This window comes from Vigna angularis, chromosome 6 (assembly GCF_016808095.1).
Source record: "Vigna angularis cultivar LongXiaoDou No.4 chromosome 6, ASM1680809v1, whole genome shotgun sequence".
NCBI lineage: Eukaryota > Viridiplantae > Streptophyta > Magnoliopsida > Fabales > Fabaceae > Vigna > Vigna angularis.
Window position 1 is genome coordinate 1,915,780 of NC_068975.1, and position 8,286 is coordinate 1,924,065.

General features: G+C 36.3%; 1 pseudogene; it reads left to right on the top strand.

The window, feature by feature from the left end:
• The first annotated feature begins 385 nt into the window (after window positions 1–385).
• LOC108343110 (eukaryotic translation initiation factor 2 subunit gamma-like) lies at window positions 386–8,012 on the top strand (annotated as a pseudogene).
• Window positions 8,013–8,286: the final 274 nt, after the last annotated feature.

Below are 8,286 nucleotides of genomic sequence, written 5' to 3' on the forward strand. Positions count from 1 at the left end.
TTACTTAATTGTACACTCCATATATATAAAAAATAATATAATTATTTTCAAATAATAATTATAATATTAAGTACTATATTTTAAACATTTAAATTTAACATGAATGACATATATTATATCAAATTATAAATATTAAGTATTGTAATTTTAATAATAAAGACACAAGTCGTTTTTTATAAATTATTATAATACGTTATTTCCAAACTTGTTTTAGGTGTAGTGCTTAATAATATATATATATATATATATATATATATATATATATATATAAATATATATATATATATATATATATATATATATTAGCTATCTTAATTGCAAATACCAAATTTTATCGGGATAAGAGGAATTTAATTAATGAATTAATTTGTGGGAAAACAATTATTAAAAAAAAAGTTCAAAAATGCTTTCTAATCCAATGAGCAGAACACCACGCGAGCAGATCAGAACGGCCAGCGGAGAGAACTGCAACCGAGAGTGGGGAGAACGGAGAGCAGAGAGAATTGCGACCAGAGTGCAGGACGAAAGAGCAGAGCACGACGCGCCAACACGCAGCTAAACGACGATGAGTTTGGCGTGACCGGAGAATAGAACGACGAGCAGCGGCGAATATAGACAACGGCGAACCCTAATCCGCGAGGTGAAGGAGAAGAACGAACCTAATCGCAGTGAGTTTTTTTTTTTAATTTCTGCACAAGAAATGACGATCCATGGCGTCGTTTGGGTTAAAAAGAAATCTCCTCTGGACTCGCCAACTCGATTGCAAGCTCGCGAGTTTGGCCGAACTCACCGAGTTCACAGCGGTCCTACCGATCCTGTTCCCTAAACGAGTTTGCTTCCGAGTCGACTCGGTAATCGGTGTGGGAACGTAAACTCGAACGAGTTTAGGAGTTCACAAGCTAGTTTCATAACATGTCAAATACTATTTTTTGCTGTGTTTTTATGTTTATCGGTGTATGTGTCAAAAGGAGTGCTCTATGCTTATTGTTCTATTGTTAGTGCTAATTATGCCTCTGATTTTTTTGGATTTAGGTCCTCTTTGAGGAAAGGGTGGTGTGGTTATAATTAATTATGCAATTTTTCTTATTACATACAGTGTTTTTAAATTTGTTACCCCAAAGATTAGAATCCTAGATGATTAAATGCATAACCCTAATCTAATATGAAACCGTAGATATGTGTAAAATCCTAATAGCATGCTTGTACATTCTGCATTACCTACCACACAGTGGTAAATGTTCTTCCGTATAACCCTAAACCCTAGATATAGTTGCTACTTTAGTCGAGAGCTTTGTCTAAATTTACCATTTTGAATTTTGGCTGCCTTGAGCTGATTTTTCCGTATTTACTCTCTTTGTGTTATTTGAAACATATTTATACTACTGCAAAAGACTCTGTCGTCCGGATATTACATAAGAAACTGCGCATAATAGATATAATAGATATGGATACACAAGCGAGTAGGTGTGGGTTGGTGCCTTAGTGGTGGAGAGGATCTGGGTAGTATGAGCTGCTAACAATGCGCCTATATGCGTGGTATGAAGGTTATGGGTGAATGTGAAAAGAGTGTTATTAGTGGCTATGTCATATCGTCAATGGATTTTTCCAGAACATTTTGTATGTAATGTATTCTATTTTTGTCCTAGCACCTGTAACTCCCATTGATTGAACGTTTTGAGCTATAGCTCAAGCTCATTTTCATTGACATGGGCTTTATTTTACTATATGGGTCATCAAACTTTGAACACTATGGTGATGTCTTCTGTTGGTAGAATTGGAGCACATTAGATGTTATTTGAGGCTATGATTTGTCTGAAAGTTAACAATGATTATCAACTATGTTGTTGCTCAATGTTAATTGCTGTTGGAAATTGAAATTGTGCAAAAAGAGAGTGGAGAATTATATTGATTCCAGTCTATTTTCAAAAGCTTAAGTTTTTGTTTTAGTAAATTAATCTTGTTAGAATAATTATATATATGTATCATCATTAAGCCTAGAGCTTGCTAAATCATTTATTTGTTGTACCTAGTTCTGCACCTAGGAGTCTAGAGCAGTCCCTTGCTATTTCATGTACTTGTGTATTTTCATTATATATAGAAGATAGTGAGAGGGATCTCTCAAGCCCTCTAGAAATATATTTTCTGTTCTAATCTCAAGTAATCTTTACCCTCACTCCCAGGCTTAAGTTTTTCAATCGGCAATCTACTCATGTTTCTTGCAAAAAAAGATTATTTTATGTAGAAAAGCTATAATTATAGGGCTTTGCTGCCTTAACTTAAAGTTGAACAATGTATTCATAAATGCCACAAATTTAGGGGGTTTTGTGCATCATTTTGTTATATTAGAAAATTATACCGACAAACTTAGGACAATATTATTTTGGACACTTGAAATATTTCATTTTATTTGTTGATAAAATAATGAATCTGCGTGTAGCATACATATTTTACCCGATGAGGGATTGTGTTAGGATAAGGCATTAGAGAATTATATCCTGTCCAACATATTATATACATACTTTGAGAAAAAGAAAATAAATTGTAGATTCTGATGCTGGTTTTTTGTTGTTGTGTACGATATATGCCTGCAGATAGTTTTGTTGTCAAGTCATAAATTAGTTTCACCACATAAGATCCCATTGGAAGCTGTCAAAATGTCGCGGAAGGGTTTGATGGAACAAGACCTGAGTAAGTTGGATGTGACAAAGTTGCATCCACTTTCACCAGAAGTCATATCTCGGCAAGCTACTATTAATATTGGTAATATTTTCTCACATTTTGTGATTTTTTGATTTAGCACTTAGAATGTAATTAAAATGCACTGATGGTGTAAAAGTTTTCACCATCCAATTGTAGATTGCGATGTATGTTAAAACTGTTTACTTTTTTAAAAAATATTTTGAAAGTCATACAGGTGATTTCTAATTGGTTGGCATTGTAGAAATTATTACACTGATGCCACATGAAAATTTAACTTTACAACTTCAATTCTGTAAGCTTCTTTTCCATCTGTGACGGTTGATATTGATGTATCGAATTGCATCCTGATAGGCACTATTGGTCATGTGGCACATGGCAAGTCAACAGTTGTGAAAGCAATTTCAGGTGTCCAGGTATTCTTTTGTCTTGGAATGTTTCTCTTTCTTACAAAGTGATTTAGGTTTAGCTGAACAGTATAAAACCTGTTTATAGGGTGAGGATTGCCCCCATATCTATAGTCAATGAGACTTGAGTTTTTCTCAATACACCACTTCCTGTCTATCATTGGGCTTGGTTCGGGTATAACATGGTGAGTGACCCTTTTAATCGATTTAGGATAGACTCTGATGTCGTCTAACAAAGTGATTTAAGTTTAAATCAATCCTACAAAATCAGTTTATAACGTGAAGGTTGTCCCCACTTATGTACCATATTTTGACCCTATCTCTAATTGTTGTGGGACCGAGGTTTTTACTAATACTCTTCTTTTGTTGGGTAGTAGAGTTGAGGATTGTAGTGTGTAACTATATAACGGACAATGGATGTATATAATCCATGGAGCATGATGTTCAGGAATGGTTTTTTTTATCAGGAACCCATTTAAACATAGATTATTGATGTATTTTTTTCCAATGGACAGAACAATTATTTTCTCATTATTTTAATTCTTGTTATTGCTGATGATTTATATATTTAGTTAACCCAGGTACGTGTGTACATGCAGCTTGTAAAACATGGCTGGTGGGTTTGTTTCTATTGGAATAATTATTATGTCTATTTATGATTAGTGAAGTCAGAAGGACTAAAAGTAGCGAGTAGTGTGTGGGTTATCTCTATTTATTAGCTGTCTAGGATAGTCTCTTGACCTTCCATCTCCCTAATGTATCAACTTTTTATCAATATAAATAGTAGAACATGAGAAGGGTCCAACAACCCTCTAAAATAATATTTCTCTATTTTTAATCTTAAGTTGATATTAGAACCGGTCGATCCTGCTCAGGTTTCTGTCTTGTTTTATCCGCCAGCACTAGTCATCACCGTTTGCGATTGTCCAGCTTCTGTCCACCTTTATCTACAGTTGCCCACTGCCTTTTGAAACTATCCAACATTGTCAACCACTATTTTGTGCCGGTTCGTTGTCATCCAATCATCGTTCGCAACTGTCCGTCATTGCAGTTTCGTCCGGTGAGCATTGGATTTGGATCGCCACTCCAAATGATGACCAACCCTATTGGTGTCGAGGGCCAATTTGCCGCCACTAGTAGCCACATGCGTCATCTCTATTGCTGCAACCAAGTGCGTGTTGTCTTCGTTCTTCTGAACGTCACTGCACCACCTCCATGGTTGTTGCTAGACCCCATTTTCTCTGTTCTGACCCTTAAAGCTTCATTTCAGTGAAGTTCAGAAGCCACCCTTGTGGAAGTCACCCTAGGGTTTTCATTTTCCCTTGTTGTTTTAGCATCTCTTCGCTGTGTTTTTGTTCTCTTGATCAGAGATAGCTATTGGAAGTGTTATTTCATTCTTTGGAAGTCTCTCCATTACTTCTGAGAAGCTAAATGGGAAAAATGATCTATCTTGGTTTGCTATTGTTGAAATGTGGTTTCTTGGCCAAGGACATCATGACCACCTTGAGCAAAGATGGTAGCCATGTGCTTGCTGAAAAAACTGAACAATGGAAACAAGAAGATTTCCAATAGTGTGCCCTGTTGTGGCAATTTGTGAAACCAAGACTTTTGATGTCTCGTAGAGCTTTAAAAATATGTCACTCCTCTTGGAAGAAAGCTCAAAACATCTAGCCAATGATATCAACGTTTCTACTATTCTACAAATAAGCTTGTATCTCTCTAAATGATAGACCATGATATGGTATTCTTCATGATTGAAGCCCAATCAGCTGTGGAAGAACTGATGATGTTCTTGGAAGTTGAATCTTTAAAAGATAACCCTTAATAACCCTTTAACCACCCTTAAACTTCCCTAAACTGCCCTAAACTGCCCAACTACCCTTAACTGTCATGAAACTTCTGATTTTGAACCTTCTTCCTAGCATACACCTTAAAGGACTTATCAGTCATCATTCACATTTTAAGGTACCTCAAAAAGGCTCTCGGCAAGGATTGTTATATGAAGATAGAGGAAGCATTTAGGTTTCTAGGTACTGTGACGTAGATTGGGTAAGTTCGTCTATTGCAGTTGGAGTGGTTAGTCAGTTCCTTGGAGGAAAAATTATTTCATGGAAAAGAAAGAAACAAAATGTAGTGGCCTGATCAATAGCTGAAGGTATATATAGGTCATTGGTGTCACTAACGTATGAACTTATATGGGTGAAGCAGTTCCTTCAAGAGCTAACCTTTGTGACATCTAGACTATGAAGATGTATTGCGATAATCAAGTTACTCTCCACATTGCATCAAATCTAGTGTTTCGCAAAAGAACTAAACATATAGAAATTGATTGTCATTTTGTTCTTGAAAAGTTGTTGACAAAAGAAATATGTAGTGAATTTGTTGGATCAAATGACCAATTCACAGATGTATTGATCAAGTCCTCTCTATTGTAACAACTTTTTATCAGTATAAATAGTAAAACATGAGAAGGGTTCAACAGTCCACTAAAATTATATTTCTGTTTTTAATCTCAAGTTCAATATGTATATTTTAGTTTGTCAAGGATAAATTATATTTTTATATGGAAGCCTGACTTGGGTTATCTTTTCTGTTTGATGGAAGCCTTCCTCTAGGAAGTGGTTATCTCTATGTAGAGAAAGAATGGGGTTGTTTGACAGCATTTAGATCAATTTATTTTTTACCTTTTTGTTCATCTTCTGTTTTAAAAGGCAGGATTACACATTAACATACCATATTTTATTCTTAACACATTTCTTTTATATTTGGATATTTACACTGTTGACCTATTGTTTCCACGTATATTGTGCAGACTGTGCGTTTCAAAAATGAGTTGGAGCGTAACATTACAATCAAGCTTGGCTATGCAAATGCAAAAATATACAAGTGTGAAGATGAACGGTGTTCAAGGCCTATGTGCTACAAGTGAGTGTTTATTTTTACATTTTCCATTATGATATCAGGTTATTTTTTACTTTTTGGTGAGCTGATCAATTTTTCTTACAGGGCTTTTGGAAGTGGGAAAGAAGATAGTCCTATGTGTGATGTGCCAGGGTTTGAAAACAGCAAGATGAAATTGCTGAGACATGTTTCATTTGTGGATTGTCCAGTAAAGTCCTGGATTTGCATTATTATTTAGAATTGCTTTTTATTATGTGTAGTGCATATCACAAGTGAGATATTTGTTTTTACTTTACCAATTTCTGTAGGGACATGATATTCTCATGGCTACTATGCTTAATGGAGCAGCAATCATGGATGGAGCTTTACTACTCATAGCTGCTAATGAAAGCTGCCCACAACCACAAACCTCTGAGCACTTAGCTGCTGTGGAAATTATGCGTCTACAGCATATAATAATCCTTCAGAACAAGGTTGACTTGATTCAGGAAAATGTGGCAATCAATCAGCATGAAGCAATTTCAAAGTTTATACAGGTAAGTTTCTTTGAAGAGATTTCTTTTACACAAGTGGATTCCTTTTCTATAACCTACATGATAATTGTTTTATTTTTTTGACTTACCAGGGAACCGTTGCTGATGGTGCACCAGTAGTACCCATTTCAGCACAGTTAAAGTATAATATTGATGTTGTGTGTGAGTATATTGTGAAGAAGATCCCAATCCCTGAGAGGAACTTTGTTTCTCCACCCAATATGATCGTGATCCGGTCGTTTGATGTCAATAAACCTGGTTTTGAGGTTGATGAAATAAAAGGAGGTGTAGCTGGTGGAAGCATTCTGAGGGTAAGTCTTTTGGTCAATTTCCTATAAGTCATACTTGATTTTGTACTGTTGTCCATGAAGATATTAAAATCACTGATGATGTCTGGAATGCGTAACTTATATGATGTTTAATACATGCTAGTTTTATTTTTAAACCGAAGTCAACAAATGAAATTAACCCTGTCTAGTATGTGTGGCGTGGTTTAAAAGACCAAGGATAGACTCGCCTGACAAATTTTTCTTTACAGGGTGTTTTGAAGGTGAATCAATTCATTGAAGTTCGACCTGGGATTGTGGTGAAAGATGAGAGTGGCAATATCCGATGCACACCAATATACTCAAGAATAGTTTCATTGTATGCTGAACAAAATGAGCTTCAATTTGCTGTACCTGGAGGCCTAATTGGTGTTGGGACAACGATGGATCCCACACTGACACGAGCTGATAGGCTGGTAGGTCAAGTTCTTGGAGAGGTTGGATCCCTACCTGAGGTTTTTGTTGAACTCGAGGTAAGTTATTCTTAATTGCCATTTGTGCTTGCTGCCACTAATGAGTTGAGTTATCAATCAAGTTTGAGTTTTACAATTAATAAGATGAGTTATGATAAAGATCTTTGTAACACCTTTATTTCTTCTGAACCTTGTTCTGTATTGGTCGTGCAGGTAAACTTTTTCCTTCTTAGACGGCTTCTTGGCGTCCGAACAAAAGGGTCTGAGAGACAGGGGAAGGTATCGAAACTGGCGAAAGCAGAGATGCTAATGTTGAACATAGGATCAATGTCAACGGGGGCTAGAGTAATTGCTGTGAAGAATGACTTGGCGAAGTTGCAACTTACATCCCCTGTGTGCACTAGCAAGGGTGAGAAGATAGCACTTAGTCGACGTGTTGAGAAGCATTGGCGTCTTATTGGATGGGGGCAAATCCAAGCAGGAATCACCCTTGACGTCCCACCTGCCCCCCATCTCAGTTGAACGCAGGCAAGACACATCACAGGAAACACCTGCAGCAGCTATAAGAACCCTAAAACAATTTAGATATGTGGGAAGGGAGACAATTGTTGGGAACCATTTTTGTGAGGTAGCGAAGAAAACGTTTTGATTGTTCTCTATTTTTTGTTTTCACATCGTTATTTATTTTGCCCATGTAACTATGATTGAAGTTCAATGAGTTCATCTTTAAACGTATGTTCTCAGTAAGAAGGGGATATATGCGTAGTAATGAAAAAAAACCGAAGCTAGAGCAATTAAAATTAACACATTTATTTTATATATATGCGAGCATATCAGAACCGTGAGTGGAGAAAACTGCAACCGTGAGTAAAGAGAATGGCAAGAGAACCTATAGAGTACGATGATAGATCACAGCAAGGTATATACGGAGAATAGAACAACAGAGGGTGGTGATTAGAGATCAAAACAACGAACCCTAATTTGCGAGGCAAGCTTCCCAGTCTGGCCG